The sequence below is a fragment of the Anastrepha obliqua genome, chromosome 4, assembly GCF_027943255.1.
Source record: "Anastrepha obliqua isolate idAnaObli1 chromosome 4, idAnaObli1_1.0, whole genome shotgun sequence".
NCBI lineage: Eukaryota > Metazoa > Arthropoda > Insecta > Diptera > Tephritidae > Anastrepha > Anastrepha obliqua.
Window position 1 is genome coordinate 60,833,921 of NC_072895.1, and position 17,198 is coordinate 60,851,118.

Genomic DNA, 17,198 nt, shown 5'->3' on the forward strand with positions numbered 1-17,198 from the left:
CTTTTTGTATAATTTATGCTACTGTACTCGTTTAGTACTCTTACTAATACTCTTACCGAATTTTGCATTATATAATAACATTTTAAAACAAATTTTTACAATATATTTACTTGAACTATATGTTAATGTATTATTATATATATAATATAAAAAAAATAAACCACAGCCCCCTCTAGATTTAACCTTTGCTTTCTGATTTTAAAAAAATCCTCAAAGATTAAGTTTTTTTAGGCTCTATAGGGTGTAGCAAATTACAGCATGCACAAAGGAAATTGTCGACTCTAGCTACCCTTCAAAATTATTAAGACGGCCAGCCTTGTCTGATGGAAATTGAATTAAGATCCTGTATTAACGTTAACGTTAGGTTTATTAAAAAGCGCATCTTACATAATTTAATCTGACGAAATATCAAAGCAAAGGGGGAAAAATTGTTGGCCACATTCCTAATCTCCATATAACGCCAAAACTTTATTGCATTCATTAGCGAAAGTGTTCTCTATAAACTGACCACTCCACCCAATTTCGCTCTAGTAAACTTAATTTAGATTTCATATCTATATCTACGTATGTATGTGTGCATATAAATAATGCATTTTTAATTTAACGTTGATTTCGCTTTTACGTGCTTTATATATATGTATATATATAAATATGTGTGTGTGCATAGGTGCTTAATTAATTCAATAACAGATCACAGCAGAAGTGTTTGTAAAAAATAATAAAAACTAACTAAAAATACTTAACTTAACAAGAAAAATGGGAAAACTTGTTCGCGAGAAATGCGAATAGCTGAAATAAGCAAATATTCAACAGCGCAACAGGCACCCAAAACAGGCAAACTGGCGTACAGGCGAACGAAATGGCCAAAGCAATCACGCAACTAGCGTTAATCAACAACATTCCAAAAACTCATTTTTATTTATTTATTATTTTTGTTTGCTGTGAGTATGCTAGCACGCAAGCAGATACGAGCCGTAGTGCAGGTATGAACTTTTTTAAAATAAAAATTACTTGAAATAACTGAATAAAAAGAACAAAAAAATAGTAAAATAGAAAGCAAAAACATTTGTTCGATTATTAATCGTATGATGAAAAATTTATTTTAATAAAAATCTTTTGCAATGCCACAAAACTTCCAGCATCAATGAAATTTGCGATATAGACAGAAATCTATCAATTTCTTTTTTTTTTCGAATACAAAAGAGGAGAGAAGTTAACGATTTACGCGCCGAAATTGGATATCTACGAATGTATTGTTTTGACGTTTGCAACGCCACCAACGCCAACGCCATCGACGTTCGAAAAGTGGTAAGCCGTATACCGACATCTGGTGTATTTGTATAGGTGTGTGTTAGTATGCAATGTTCCACGTACGTGTAGGCGTGGGTGATGTTATTGGTGTATTTCGCTAACTTTTATTCCCGCTGGTTTGTGGGCAGCTTTATTCAATATTAAATCGACATTTTTTGGCAATCAGTGCCACAACAGCGAAATATAGAAAATTCATAAGTAAAAAAAACAACAACAAATATGTTATGAATTGATAACTTGAATCGGCTCACCCACGTTCAGGTGAAACAAGTTTAGTTGAAATAAACCAAAAAAGTTTTAAATATCAATTTGGGAGCAGAGTACGATAAAGTGGATTCGAAAATTTAATTGAATTCTGAGGGCCAAAAAATTGTATAGATCCAGTTAGCATAGATTTAACATAACTTAGAATGGCGTAAGAATGAAGAAAATTTTGTTGACATTTAATTTTTATATAGAGTGTATAACTTGATGGAGTTACAAGTCATAGACAGCTCAGAGCTATTTTTTACTATTATCATGTCAATGCGCGATCACATGGTTGACTTCAGTTGTCAGAATGTCTCAATTCATTAAAGTTATTTGTTCAAAGATTTCCACATGAGTGCCGAAAAACAGCAGGTTTAATTTTCTACTGCAATACATCCCACACGTTGTGGTGTGCGTTTGATGTTGTTCCACAAATGGAAGGACCTATAATTTTATGCCGACTTCGACGGCAAATGGTTTTTACAAGGAGCTTTTTCATGGCAGAAATGCACTGGAAGACTTGCCATTGCCTGCCGAAGAGCAACCGCTATTAGAAAAAACGTTTTCTATTATTTTATGTTCTTGCACGGAGATTCAAGGCTGCGCACTTCCGAATGGTAGTCACGCACCAATCTATTCGGTTACGGTGGCTGCCACATATTATATGGTTGAAAATATACTAGCTCTCAATTTGATGCTATAAAAGTGGCTAGCTTGACATTGAATAACATATAACAAGTAATCTGGCCAGCAGAAAAGTTCAAAGACGAAGATTTATGGCATTATTTTATGAAGAATCATGACAACTGCAAGCAGAGGTATCAGAATCATTCAGAGTGACAAAGTAGGCATTTCAAAGTGTCCAAAAAAATGAAATTCATTGAAAAGCAAGAAACTGGGTGTCATATGAATTGAAGCACCGTGCCGTCAAAAGGCGATTTTGTAAGAAATGGTTCTTAAACGTCTCAAAAGCTGAATGTTTCAAAGAACACATCATAATGTTTGCTTATCCCATAAGCGAATCCACGAGTGTCACCAACGGCTTGAGTCGGGTGGAAGAGCATTGCGCTTAAGCGCTAAGATCTTTCCGCTTAGCATTTCAAACTCTAGTGCAACTCTCATCAATGACTTCGAGTGATATTTTACTTATCAAAACTCACTTAAATGACTTTTACTTATCAAATTGGCGAAATATTTAACTTTGCGTAATTTTGATAATTTGCTAAAACGCTAATGAGAAGTCATTTCAGCAATCGAGGCTAGGTTCGGTCTTTAATTGAATATTTTTTTTTTTGTAAATTTCTATATTTTTGGTTTTATTTGAAATCTATAAGTATATTTGCACTTCTTTTGTATTGTATTTTTCCTGTTTAGAAAATTAAGACTTGAACTTCTTTAAGATTTGCCGTCATAAAAATTGGGTATACAAATTTTTTATTTGATTTACTCGCATGTGTAGAAATTCAAACCATTTTTCTGAGCATAAGAAATATGACAAGGTCTTGTGATCGCTACTTAGTAATAGCAAACTTTGGACCGGCAGGTTGACCGGCCTTGTTGGCAATATCACGAAAAACCAAAACCGCTTATCGTTTTAATGGCTGAAAGCAACAGTGAGATTAATCCAGAAAAACATATAAATAAAATTAAGTGTTGACAAAGAAAAAAAAAATAAAATAAAGAGAAGTTGTTTATGTAAAAGTTGAAAATAATAGAAAACGAAATGCAAAAATATGTTGCCTTTTCTTATATAGCCAAAAAAATAATACGAGTAATTTGTGAAGCTGTGCTGCTGGCGGCCATGAAGTTCGCAAAGGCGGTGACGCTGATGACAGATACATGCGAGCTCCTACAGCTATATGAAATGAAAACTATTTAACCAACTATCAGCACCAACTGCTGCTACCTTGAAGCCCATAGCCGTAGGCAGTAGCAGCAGTTACAGCGTTGATGTTGGCGGATTTGTTGCACGCGCGTTCAGCGCTCTTCCTTATTCCGAAATACCGGGCAAATATATCCACAAGCAAATTTATTGTAATAATAAATTAGTAAAATAGTGAAGCTATAGTAAAATGTAAAATCGCGCAATATTTTGTTATATAAATAGCTGCAGCTGAGTGTAAGCAAACAATAAGAAATAAAAATAAAAAAATGACGACGAAAAATAAGTTCAATAAGAAAACAAAAAAAATTAAATATAAAAAAGGCGAAGCTATGGGAGTAAACCAACAAATATATAGGTATATATATATATGTGCATATTTAGAGTTAAAAAGAATAATGAATAAAATTATATTAAAGTATTTTAAATAACTGTAGCTGTAACAAAGTTTAATTAATTATTTATGGTATGCAGTTTAAATTCCATGGGCTATGACTTCAATGTTAAACTGCAAGTTTCAAGTGCCTACAAAATTCCGTTGATTTTTGACAATTTTTTTGGCTAGACATTTCCTTAAAAAAAAAACATTGTCGAACTTACTTTGCATGAAAAAAATTGTGTGACAGTGTCAAGGATTTTTTTTTGAAAAATCAGCGGCACGTTATAGTTACTTCAAGTTGCAGTTTCCAGGGTTTGATGGAAATGTAATGAGCCTTCTCGCGCAGAGCGTCTGCCAAGCGATCAACCGAATCGGCTGGTGGCGGAAAATGATCGTTGGACCTTCCCCTTTCACTAGAAACCGGTCCCAGTTCGCTGGCAATAGCGGTGCAGTCAACATCGCTCCGCGCGTGAAAGCTGTTTTAAAAGTGTGTTAGGATTTTGCAGTGGCGAAAATGTAGCGATCGTTGGAGCAACGTTACTCGATCAAATTTTGCGTAAAGCTGAACAGTTTGTACCTCCAGGATGCACTGTAAACGCGGCATTTTACAAAGAAGTGCTCCTTCGGCTGAAAAACCGCGTCGCCCGGGTTCGGCCCGACCTCGTCAACAATTGGACCCTTCATCATGACAATGCGCTGGGGCACACCGCCTTCCTCTGCACCTCTGCATTGACCAAGATGGGGGTTCCGAACCCTGAACCTATGCAATGGTAGACAAACTGCATAAATTTGCATTAATAATCTTAACTGGATTCCGTTCAATCTACCCATAGAGGGTTAGTACTTAAAAAATAATTCTAATAAAATTTCAACAAGCGAATTTTCAAAAAATTTTCAGAAGTGCTTTTTCACTAATATTTTTAAATTATTTTCCGTTCTTCGTTTCAATTTGGGTCAAAACAAATTTTGTTTTATTATTTGTTTTTTATTTTTAATTGTTGCCTCTTCCGCCAAGGATTTGAAAATTATTATACAATTCGCATTAGAAAAATGCACTTTTCCGTAAATTTGGTAAACAAATTTTACTGATCAATATTAATTATGCAAAATTTTAGATTTTTTTATGAAAGTGCAGTTCATTCTTTTGCAAAATCCATATAAATACAGGTTTCAAACTTTGAGAAAAGTATAAAATAGATTTACAAATTTTTTATTAAAATTTTGTACTTTATAATCCGAATTTTTAGAAGAATTCCGGGTATGCCGTTTTATAAGCCATTGGATTTTGGTAAAATAAGGTACATATTTGAAGTAGCGTTAAAAAGTGCCGTCACAATTTCTTTGCAAAAGATATTGGGAATTTTCTTTCATATAAAAAAATGCCTAGCATTCGTTAATTAAATAATTTGGATAAGTTAAAATGCTGATGTAAAGTGTTGATTGCTTTTTAATTTGTATAAACTACGCAAATTCTAGTTATATGGTTTCTTCGAAAATGAGATGTGCACCTCATAGGAAACTTTCTTTCATCCGTTGGCCATCCAACGCAATTACTCACCACTCGGCCACTTTAGTTATCTGAAATTCGTAGCGCAGTATTATTGTGGTATATTGAAAAACTAAAAAATTGTAAACGTATTTTTGTTTTTTGTGATTTGATCTGTTATGGGGTGAAATTATGCTGGACGAACTAATGAAGCGAACGAGAGACTTAAGGCACAAACTTGATCAAATCGTTTTGTGTGGGTGCTTGCTAATAATTGCAAAAAAAGAAAACTGCTTGAGCATTCGACAATTCCCAGTTTAAATAATTACTTTTATGTAATTTCAGTAAAACTATATGTAAACTATGCTCTCACTTTTGCTGAGGAATGCTTATAATATATATTAGAGTATTTAATTTAGAATGTACCATAAATTATCATAATTATGTATTACTACACTCCCAGCCAAGTATGGGGAACACATTCAGCATGTATGTATGTTTAAGTGATCTGACACACTCAAATAAGATGAGACGTTTATGCAGCTATGTGCCACATTAAGATCTATTTATAGAAGTTAAGTAAGGCGCGCCACAAAAATTGGCTTTCTCAGCGTATGACGTCACATTTTCCACTTCATAATTCACTTTGTATGCTTTACTTGTTCACATTTGCCCCTCTACGTTACAAATGATTGCTTGATTTTTCAGCCGTACCAAATTCCAGTATCTTAGCTGGAACAGGTTATCACATAAGTGTCCTGAATAAATACAACTATACACTTAGAGGAGAGTTTTGTTACTATTAATGGTTCTTTTTGTATCACTTCAGGACTAGCGCAGTGTGTGTGCGTGTTTTTTTTAATTCAAATTATGTTTGTTTCAAGTTTTTTTATTCTTTCTTAAACCGGTAATTAGAAGAATTGGGGGTGTAGGGCAGATCGCCTCCGCGTGGTGCACCCTGGGTAGCGCTAAATGATCTGCGGCCTTAACGGCCTTTCTGAACGATGACGACCCCCCCGCTTTCTGATTTGGACCTTTTCTTTTTCAATACTTTTCTAGACTTTTTCTGACCTGTGCTGGTAGTCGCGGCATTCTGCCACCTGAGTATGCTGAGGTGAAACTCAGCAGAAATGGCTGGTGGGCTAATGACGTGACTGCCCCCGTCCCGCTAAAACCTTGGCAGGCCTCGGAGTACGTTCCAAACCCGTAGCCATTGGGTTGGCGGTGTAGGTGCGGTTGAGACGACTCCCGTCTTTGTGTCCGGTCTGGCTCTGAACGCATGCCCCATAAGGACATGCGTCAACCCTCGCATGGCCTCCCTGCTACGGCACAGACAACCATGGGACCCTTTAAGGACGACTACACACTACGGGTTTGGATAGCGGCTCCGAGTGGGGACCCACTCAATAAAATAATGAACAACAACAACAAAACAACAACAACAACAACAACAACAAACAACAACAACAACACAACTAACAAAACAATAAACGGTGGCGGGAACTCGGAACCGAGTCCCAAAACCAACTCCCTCAAGACAGGAGGAGCGAAATCGCCTCCTAGGAAATTTTTGCCCCGGGGGGCAGTCTCTAGTGGGGGTAACGCATCGGAATCGATGCGTAAGGTAGCAACCAAGGGAGACACCGAGGGAAAGTCGGAACCGACTTTCAATACTAATCGGGGGGTAAAAGGTGGGAACCCGCCTTTGATAGGTAGTGGAAGACAGGCGGAACCGTCTGTAATTCTTAAAGTAGGGGCGATGGATGGGAAAGCCAGCACCAGCAAGGGGCTTTCCCCCAGTTTTCCGGGGACTTCGGGAGCATCTCTCCGGGGATCCTCCATTAAGCCTAAACGGCAGCTAGGGCAGAGTAAACGGTCCTTCTCTGATCTTCGCATGACTACCAAGATCCTGGAGCGCTACGGTGGGCAGAATGACTCTCAGGTATCTGAGAAGCATTCCCAGACGCTCGAGTGGGCCAGGAAGGTCATTAGGGGAGCAGAGGAGGGCAGTGGAAAGGGAGTGGAAGCGAATGCGCCACAACCGGACTCGGGAGTTAAGAGACAACGCTCCCTGGAAGAGGATATCCCGCAAGAGAAGAGGCCCAGGATTGGTGGTGGCCCGCCAAAATCATTTAGCGAAGTCGCTAAACAGGCGGGCTCGATCATTCTGGGAGTAATGGACAGCGGTAAAGATGACGGCGCCATCTCCAGGGAGGAATGGAAGAAGGTAGCGTCCGCCATCTCCGCAGTATTTATGAGGGTAGCGAGGGAAAACCCTGGCCCCCCCCCAAGCTGTGAAAGTGCAGGATGGCACTACGGTTCATATAAAAGAATCATCTGCGCTGACGAACGGTCAGCCTCAATGTACAGGGCGGCAGTAGCCTTGGTGGGAGAGGTATGGGAGGGAGCTAAGCTGAGGGTAGTGGACCGAAAGGATCTACCTGTACGTCCGCGAGCACGTGTCTGGCTCCCCTCCGAACCCTCTGCCTCGAAGGAGATGGAGGAAATCCTCCGCTACTGCAACCCCACACTTCCCACACACAACTGGAGGGTGGCGAAGGTGGAGAAGACTGAGGGATCCTATCGGCAAGCGCTGATTCTGCTGAATGCAGAGTCCCTCAGTCCTCTCGCCGAAGCAAAAGGGGTCATTAACTATGGCTTCGAGAAGGTAGTCCTTAAAGTCTACCAAACCGATGCCAGAGGAGATGCCCCTGCACATCCGGACGTGCTGGGAGACGTAATGCCCACAGTGGAGGAAGCTCCTGTGGACATGGAAGTGGAATCCGTCATGTCGGAGGGTGACAATGCTGATGACGTTCGCTCTTTACCGGGGTCCGTCATAAGCATCGGGTCGTTCTTCGACAGGGCGGAGGAGGAGAGGCTTCTGGCCTCGGAAAGCGAGGACGCCGTCCTTGGGGTGATGGAGAGGATACTGGAGGATAAATATTCTTCAGATAAATCTTCAACACTCTAAGGCGGCGTCCGCCAACCTACTAATCCACCTTGAGCAAGGTGGAGCTGATATAGTCCTGATCCAGGAACCGTGGCTGAGCAGCAACGGCATTTCTGGGCTCAGGACGAAAAGCTACAATCTGGTGGCGTATAGCGGGACAGGTAAACCAAGATCCTGTATACTCATCAGAAAGGAACTTAACGCATTTATTTTGCCTAATTTCAGCAATGAAGACATTGTAACGGTGAGCCTGGAGGGCCCTCCTGGGAAACTATGGCTGATGTCAGTCTACATGGCACATGACGACGAGGTGGAACCACCTCCGGTGCTGCTAAGGAAAACCCTAGCTGAAGCAAAACGCAGGAAAATCGGCGTTATTATAGGCACTGACGCGAACTCCCATCACACCTGCTGGGGAAGTTCAGACATCAATGCAAGAGGTGAGTCACTTTTTGATTATATTCTAAACGAGGACTTGTTTATTTGTAACAGGGGTAAAGACCCCACTTTCATTACCGCAGCCAGAGAGGAGGTGCTTGACCTCACTCTGGCTTCTTCTTTACTGATAAACCGAATCTCCGATTGGAAGGTGCTAAATGCTCACTCCTTCTCGGACCATAGGTACATTCAGTTCTCTCTCGCTCAAACCCGTCCAATAAGATCCCCCTACAGGAACCTGAGGAGGACGGACTGGGATGCATACAACGGAAATCTACTGAACCTACTCCCCAAAGCACCGGGAGGAAATCAAGATCTATCGGAAGAAGCGATCGACGAACTGGTGGAGACTTTCACCTCAGCTTGCAACAACGCCCTTGAAACCTCTTGTCCAACAAAAGCTTTTCCCAGGAAGGAAAAACCGCCTTGGTGGACAGCGGAGCTCTCTGAGCTTACTCAGGCTCATGCAGACGCCTTTTTAACAGGGCTAAAAGAATAAGATCTCCCTCGGGATGGGAGCTTTATAAGGCAGGGCGAGGAATATATAAGTCCGAAATTAGGAAAGCTAAGAGGGACTCTTGGAGAAGCTTCTGCGAAAGCGTAGAGGGCTGCCATGAGTCCTCCAGATTTAGACGAGTACTCACGAAGAGTTCCGCTCCCTTGGGGTACTTAAGAGATGAATTGGGACGTTGGGCGATGAGCAGCGAGGAGTCACTAAAGCTACTTCTCGACGCCCATTTTCCGACGAGCCCAGCACCTAGCAGCACCGGCCTGGAGAGTAGATCAACCTGCACTCGAGACCGGGGCTGGTTGATGGATAAGCGCCGCCTGTCTTGGGCCATTGAATCCTTTAGACCCTTCAAGTCGCCTGGTCCTGACGGCATCATTCCTGCACAACTGCAAAAGTCAGTGGAGGTATCATGCCGTTGGTTGAGCCCTATCTATGCGAGCTGCGTAGCCAGGGGCTATATACCGAGGTCATGGAGGGCCGTGAGGGTTGTCTTTATACCCAAGGCAGGCAAGTGCTCGCATGTCTCCCCTAAGGACTTCAGGCCAATCAGTCTCTCATCTTTTTTGCTAAAAACCCTTGAGAGACTGATTGACTTGCACATAAGAAGCGAAATTCCTCGGGGTCGGCTGTCGCATACCCAACATGCTTACTGCAAGGGAAGATCGGTCGAATCTGCCCTGCACACAATTGTGAAAGAGATTGAGGAGTCTCTTTCTCAGAAGGAGCTTGCGGTGGGCGCCTTCCTCGACATCGAGGGGGCTTTTAACAACGTCCTCCCGGAGGCAATCACCCGGTCTCTGGGTAAACTGGGGGTCGAAACCGACCTGATCAGATTTATCTATAAAATGCTCAGCGACAGAACTGTCGCGGCAGAATGGGGTGGCATCTCCATTCACCGGCAGGTGAGTAGGGGCACTCCGCAAAGTGGTGTTCTCTCGCCCTTCCTCTGGGTCGCTGTTGTAAATGACTTGCTGGAGGAGCTGGTGAAAGGGGGCTGCAGGGTGGTTGCCTACGCGGATGACGTCGCATTAATCGTCAGAGGAAAATTTGTGGATACTCTGTACAACCTGATGCAGGGATATCTTAACGTAGTTGTTAGATGGGCAACGGACTGCGGCCTGTCGGTGAATCCTCTTAAGACGGAGCTCGTCTTATTTACGAGGAAACATAAAATACCTAGAGCTCAACTTCCCTCACTAGGGGGCGCTCCGCTGATGCTTTCTGACAAGGTTAAGTACCTAGGTATTATCCTTGACAGCAAGCTCACATGGAAGCCCAATATTGAGGAAAGAGTGAGGAAAGCAACAATCGCCTTGTATGGATGCAAGGGCGCTATTGGTAAAAGATGGGGCCTCTCGCCTAGAGTTGTTTTCTGGCTATACAATACTATTGTAAAGCCTATCTTGTTATATGGAGTCATAGTCTGGTGGAACTCACTAGAGAAGACGACATTGGTGAAGAAGCTGGAGAGAGTCCAGAGGTCGGCACTAATTGGAATCAGTGGGGCGCTTCGAACGACTCCTACTCTGGCGCTCAACGCAATGTTAAATGTGGTACCCGTAGACATTGCAGGCAGAATTGCCGCCTCGCGTACCGCAATCAGACTGAGGGGCTGGAGCTATAAGCTTAACCTCACTTATGGGCACTCAAGCATTCTCAGAAACTTCGAGTTCATCCCTCTGTCAACGGATCAGTGTATACCCTCGTATAGTCCTACCGGAAGCTTCTCCACTCATATTCCGTCAAGGGAAGAGTGGAGAGAGGGCTACACTTGGGGACAGGGCATGGTGAACTTGTTCACGGATGGATCGAAGTTGGAAGGAAAGGTTGGCGGAGGAGTCTTTTGCGAGGAGCTCCCCACCAGACTCAAATTCAGGCTACCGGACCACTGCAGTGTGTTCCAGGCAGAGGTAGCCGCAATCAAGGAGGCAGCCGATTGGCTGCTCAAATGCGTATTAACGGTCAAGAAAGTAAATATTTACTCCGACAGCCAAGCGGCAATAAGGGCCCTCGGGTCTACGACGGTGCATTCGGAATTGGTCAAGGAATGCTTGACCTCGCTTTCGACTGCGTCCGAATTCTTTAACACCAGCCTCATCTGGGTTCCTGGTCACAGCGACATTGCTGGAAACTGTGAGGCGGATGAGCTGGCCAGACAAGGGACATGCGAGGTGATTTCCCCGCGAAGGGAGGGAATTGGGATCCCCCTGACTACCTGCGGTCTGCTCCTGGAAAGATGGGCATCGCACCAACTCAGCGAGCGCTGGGCAAGTACACGAACGTGTAAGGTCGCGAAATCCTTCTGGCCACGTGTGGACCGCAGGCGCTCGGGCGAGCTTCTGAGGCTGACAAAATTTCAGCTCTCCAATCTCGTGGGTTTTCTCACAGGACACAATGCGCGAGGAATGCATGCTGTGAGACTTGGAATCATCTCGAGTCCCTTTTGCGCTGGATGTATGGAGGATGAGGTGGAATCATCTCAGCACCTTCTCCTTAGCTGCCCTGCTCTGGCGGGGCTAAGATCTAGGCATCTTGGCTCCTACTTCTTTGCCACGCCTGCTGATATAGCTGGCGTTGACATTAAAAATCTGATGAATTTCATCAGCAGCATAAAGCGGTTGACGCAAACATAGTCATCGTTCGTAATCGTAATCCGCACGCTCCCAACTATCCCAGCACCTCTCCCCGCCCTCTCCCTGTATCCCGCCTCACCCCTCCATAATGGCATCACAAAGGACGAATCCTTCTTCGTCCAAGTGTGCCCATTCCCTGGGCAACCATATCAACCTAACCTAACCCTAAACCGGTAATTGATAATCGGCTCCTAATTAATTTAGTTTACGCGCAAAACTTGTTTTTAGTCGTAAATCAAGACTTTGGAAGCATTTGACGAATTTCATATTTCGATCCTTGCTTTACTCTATAAAGCCTAAAAACCTCTTCGATTGCTTGTCTGTTTGTATACTATGGGTGTCTAGTTCAGAAGTCTCAAATATAACTAACATACGACGTCATTTCCAAATATTAAAAACGTTCGGCTAGGTTGTACATAATCTATATAATTGGCCCATATATCCTTTCGAAAGGCAGACAGTTCTTAGGACAAGCTTTTTAATGATTTAATATTGACTACGGAAGTACGAACGCCATGAAAATAATTCTTTCTTTCATTTTATGTTTCATTTCTAAAAAGACTTTCGAATCTGGCATCAACCGAACAGATGACTTTTTGGTTGTATTCTCCAATTGAAGCTTGTCGGCGTCGATGCTTTGAGCGACCAGCCGTATACAAAAATTAGTGCATTAGCTCCACGTTTTGTTGTTATTCAACGAATTCTGTTTTTCCAATTACCAAATTGGGAAATTGAAAAATCGAGACGAGTACTAAATAAGTTTAAGTAAAATGTATCGTGTCAAAGATTTAAATTAAATTATTATTAAATTAAAGATTTTACAATTGTTTTTTATTAATTTGTATTACTTTTTTAAATTTTAGAAAGCAAAATGCACACAAAACTATTTTTGCAAATGGCAGATGGGGAGCAAAGAGGTTTTCCATTGTCTGCCTAGAAGTGACTGCAATTAGAACTCATTCGCACCAACTCATTCGGATATTACGGTCACATTTTTTGCATTTAGCATAATATATATTGTAAATAACGGCCACTGTGGCCGCATGGGCTTAGCGTGACTACGATTCGGAAACGCGTAGGTTCGAATCTCCGTACATAAGGCACTAAAAATGATAGAAAAAGTTTTTTCTAATAGCGGTCGCCCCTCGGCAGGCAATGGCAAACCTCCGAAGTGTGTTTCTGCCGTGGAAAAGCTCCTCATAAAAATATCTGCCGTTCGGAGTCGCCTTGAAACTGTAGGTCACTCCATTTGTGGAGAAATATCAAGACGTACAACACAAATGGGGGGAGAAGTGTTGCCAACTGCTTAATAAACTAAGTTCAAGTAAAAATAATAAAATAAAGGCTATACTCGTATATCAACTTGGTAATCCAAGGAAAAAGCGTTTAAAAATCTAAATTTCGAATATATGTTTTAATAATATTGGCAACTTTTTAAAAGATTAGGTTCAAGAAAAATAATAAAATGCGTGTAATATATCCATATAGTAATCAAAGAAAAGAAATTTCAAAAATAAAATTTCGATTATATTTTTAAATAGTGTTGCCACCTGTTTGGAAAATTAAGTTCAGATAAAATTAATACAATAATAGAAATTTATTCATATAGTAATCAAGGGAAAGGAGCTTGAAAAATTTAAAGATCTCAATTTATTCTTGAATATGGTTGCCACCTGTTTGAAAAATTAAGTTCATGTAAAAATAATAAAATAATTGAAATGTATTAATATGGTAATCAAAGCAAAGAAATTTGAAAAACAAAATTTCTATTATATTTTAGAATGGTGTTGCCACCTGTTTGGAAAATTATGTTCCAGCAAAAATAATAAAATAAATGAAATGTTTTCATATAGTAATCAGGGGAAAAGAGTTTGAAAATTTTGAAGTTTTGAATTTATTCTTGAATATGGTTGCCACCTGTTTGAAAAATTAAGTTCAAGTAAAAATAATAAAATAAATGATATGAATTAATATGGTAATCAAACGAAAGACGTTTGAAAAATCTAAATTTCAAATATATCTTTGAACAGGGTTGCCACCTGTTGAAAGATTAAATCAATATATTAAGTACTTAATAATTTATTATTAAAATAATTCAGGACGAGAGTCAACTCAAGTTATGAAAGTTTGTTCTAGAGAACAATTTTGGAGATGGTTTCCACCTGTTGTTAATTCAATTTAATAATTAAGTAAACTGAAATATACTATAACGCAAATATATGGGTGCCAAACGAAAGAGGTATGAAAAGTCTTTATTTGGAATATACTTATATTTTAAATTTCTAAAATCAAGACGTAATTCTAGTTAAAAAAAAGTAAAAAAAAACATGATTGATTCACTTTTTCATTATTCGTCCAAGAGTTTGTACTTTAATAGAAAAAAATAGCTGTATTGGGGGTTTTTCTAAAATTCCTTATTGTTATGCCAGTTGAATTTCGAATTCTTGTAATTTTAGTTATGCCAAAAATAAGCTATTTTTAAATATGCCAAAAATTGAGAACTATGAAGGTAGTTAGAAGTAAAGATTTTTGTATTGCTAAAATTAACTCTTAACTTGCACTAGCTGATAGTTATGATAATTTAACGTACCTTAACTTAATGGATTTTATAGGAAAAAGAAACGGAATGCAGCACACAATTTTCTATATTAGTTTTATTAATAATTTTTAGCAGAAAAACACAGAATTACCATTCACTCAAGACAGTCACATGCTTTACAAATTTTTGAAAAGTCGAAAAAGTGCTGATTTCACGTATTCCACTTACCCCTAACGATAAAAAATAAAGTCCAAGGTCAATCTTTAAAATGTTATTCGAATGAACTTGAACAATCTTTTCTCTTCCAATAGCCAATTTTTTTTATAGTTTACTTAGAATTGGTACTCTGGAGAAATTGTTCATCTCTACATCGGATGGGGATGCCCAAAGTTGTGTTTATGCGTTGAGTAAAGATAAAAAATTAACAAAAATTTGTTTGTTTGCTATTTATTTATTTGGTTCTTTTTACTTTATTTAGTCAGGCGTAGCAACGCATGGTGGGCATGTTTTAGTGTTACATATAAGAAGTTTATTGGAGTCGACTTATACGAAGTTTCTCCTAGCGAAAAATATTGGAGCATTGCAAAATTTGAAATTTTCAATATCAATCACACGCAGACGTTACAGGAAGAAAAGTAAATTCCACCAGGGCAGGTGAGATTTTCGTCAACTCAGCGAGCGCAGACGTGCAAAGTCGCGAGATGTTTCTGGTACGCGACCTCTCCGGACATTGCCCATCAGGCATCCATGCTGTAATACTTGGCATTGCTTTGCGATCCTTTCTGCAGCGGCATCCTTGGGAATGTGATAAAACTATTTCAGCACCTTCACCAATCCTATTGATTCCAACCACCAAACTCGAAAAAAGTATCGAGTAACAAAATTACTTCTGCTTCCGGAAAAAAGTATCAAGGGTTTGCTTGCTAGTGCAAGTATCGAGGAATGCTAGTCGTAATGAAGAAATAGATTCCTTTGCAATCGAAAAGTTTTACTTACACATCAAAACAAAGTATCTTCTTGGTAGATACATAAATTTTATCACCAATAGCTCATATTAATCACTTAAATTGATCTATAAATGCATTGGCGCATGTAAAAATTCTACATAAAAGCTTAAAAACAATGACTATCATAAAAAACAGAAAAAACCTTATTTAATATGCAACAATCTTCAATAAAACTAGAAAACGTGAGAACGGCAATACACCATCACAGCGAACCATTGGCTACGAATTGGAAAAAGCGCTAAATGAAGCAGGCAATAAAACTGAAGAATGTAAAAAAAAAATAATTACGGTAAAAATTTTCAAAGCAAAAAACATATAAAAACAAATAGATGCACACAACAAAAATGAAAATACTAAGGCTAAAGAAAACATTTGATGAAAAACGTGGATAAGATAAAAAGCGGCACCTGCGAGCGCACGTTAATTATAGCCAAATGGAGTGCTATGAAGTGGCGTGGAGTGGTGGAGCTGAAATGGATTTCAAGTAGAGCTGAGCTAAAGTTAAATGAAAAAATCTAAAAAAAATAAAACAAATTCATCAACAAAAGAGTCTCAAGTGAGTTGCAATGTTGACGCGCAGGGGTCTTGGTGTGCGTGTGCGGCGCCGAGTTTATGGCAAGTGCCGTACGAGTACAATAAGCGACCAGCTGATGCGGCCAGCCAACTGCGAGTAATGAATTGCAGCGCGCAATAATTTACGCGACAGCGAGACGAGAAGCGGAGTGAGGAGCATTAATTAAAGCACACAAGTAACTCGCGAGACTTTTCGGGGCAAAGAGCAATAGGCAAAAATCAGAAACGATAACGAAAAGCAAAAGCGGCAAACTGTTTTATACATACGTATGTGTATTTTACATGTGTATGTGTATTATTACGTTCAGCACAATTAATTAGAATATTACTTTTTATCTTTAGTTGGCACAATTTTTTCGCTCTTTGACTCAGTTGCAACACTCAGAAGTACTTTCAGCACTTTAAATGCAAAATGTTGCCTTATTCTTTATTAGTGTATTATATTGCACAACTTAATAGTTTTAGTCACTTCTAGCCGAAACACCAGTAGGTGCACAGAAACACTTGCGGTGATCTGAATACACGATCAGCAACTGCTTGTCGGGGCAGAAGTTCAACTTCAAAATACTCTCCACAGAGCTTTGTGTTATTGAAAAGCACACTGACTCTTTTGTCAGATTTCCAACTGGAAATAAGTTGAGAAAGCTCATTGGAAATAAGTGACGTCACGCTTTGTTTGCTTTAAGATGTCGCAGTCAGCGCGTTTGTGTCTTAAGTCGTTTGTTTATCTTCACTCAGCAGACAGTTCGTACCCTGTAGAGTTCATCTAACTTGGAGATTTGCTTTTAACTGAGTAATTTTGTATGGCGAGGCTATCGAAGAAGTCAGCTACTTCTCAACTAGATCAAATTGTTTTTGAAGTTGACTAGTAAAGAGTTTGTTGAAAGCATATTTTTAGTAATACAGATTCTTATAAAGGGCTTTCCAATAACACGTGTTATCTATCGCTATCGGAGATGCCTAACGATTTTTTGTGGCCGGAATTGGATGGATTGATCTGGACAACGTTTATTTTCAACAAGACGGCGCTACGTACCACACAAGCAACGAAACTATTGATCTTCTACGGGAAAAGTTTCCAGACCGTGTTATCTCTCGAAGAGGTGATCACAATTGGCACCGAGATCTTGTGATTTAACACCTTTTGACTTTTTTCTTTGGGGCCATGTGAAAGAGAAGGTCTACGTCAACAGCCCAGAGTCGATTCAAGACCTCAAAGATGAAATTCGTGAGGCTA

General features: G+C 40.1%; 1 protein-coding gene across 2 annotated transcripts in view; it reads right to left on the bottom strand.

Annotated features, from left to right (window-relative positions):
* The window catches only part of LOC129245561 (filamin-C), a 150,197-nt gene extending 133,725 nt beyond the window's left edge, over positions 1–16,472 (bottom strand). Inside the window, exon 1 of one of the 2 annotated variants that reach the window (XM_054883781.1) lies at positions 16,291–16,472. The gene's annotated coding sequence lies outside the window, so the exon portion shown is untranslated. Of the gene's footprint in view, positions 1–16,228 lie in introns of both variants that reach the window. The other variant, XM_054883782.1, reaches the window with a different exon arrangement.
* Between the last annotated feature and the right edge of the window lie 726 nt (positions 16,473–17,198).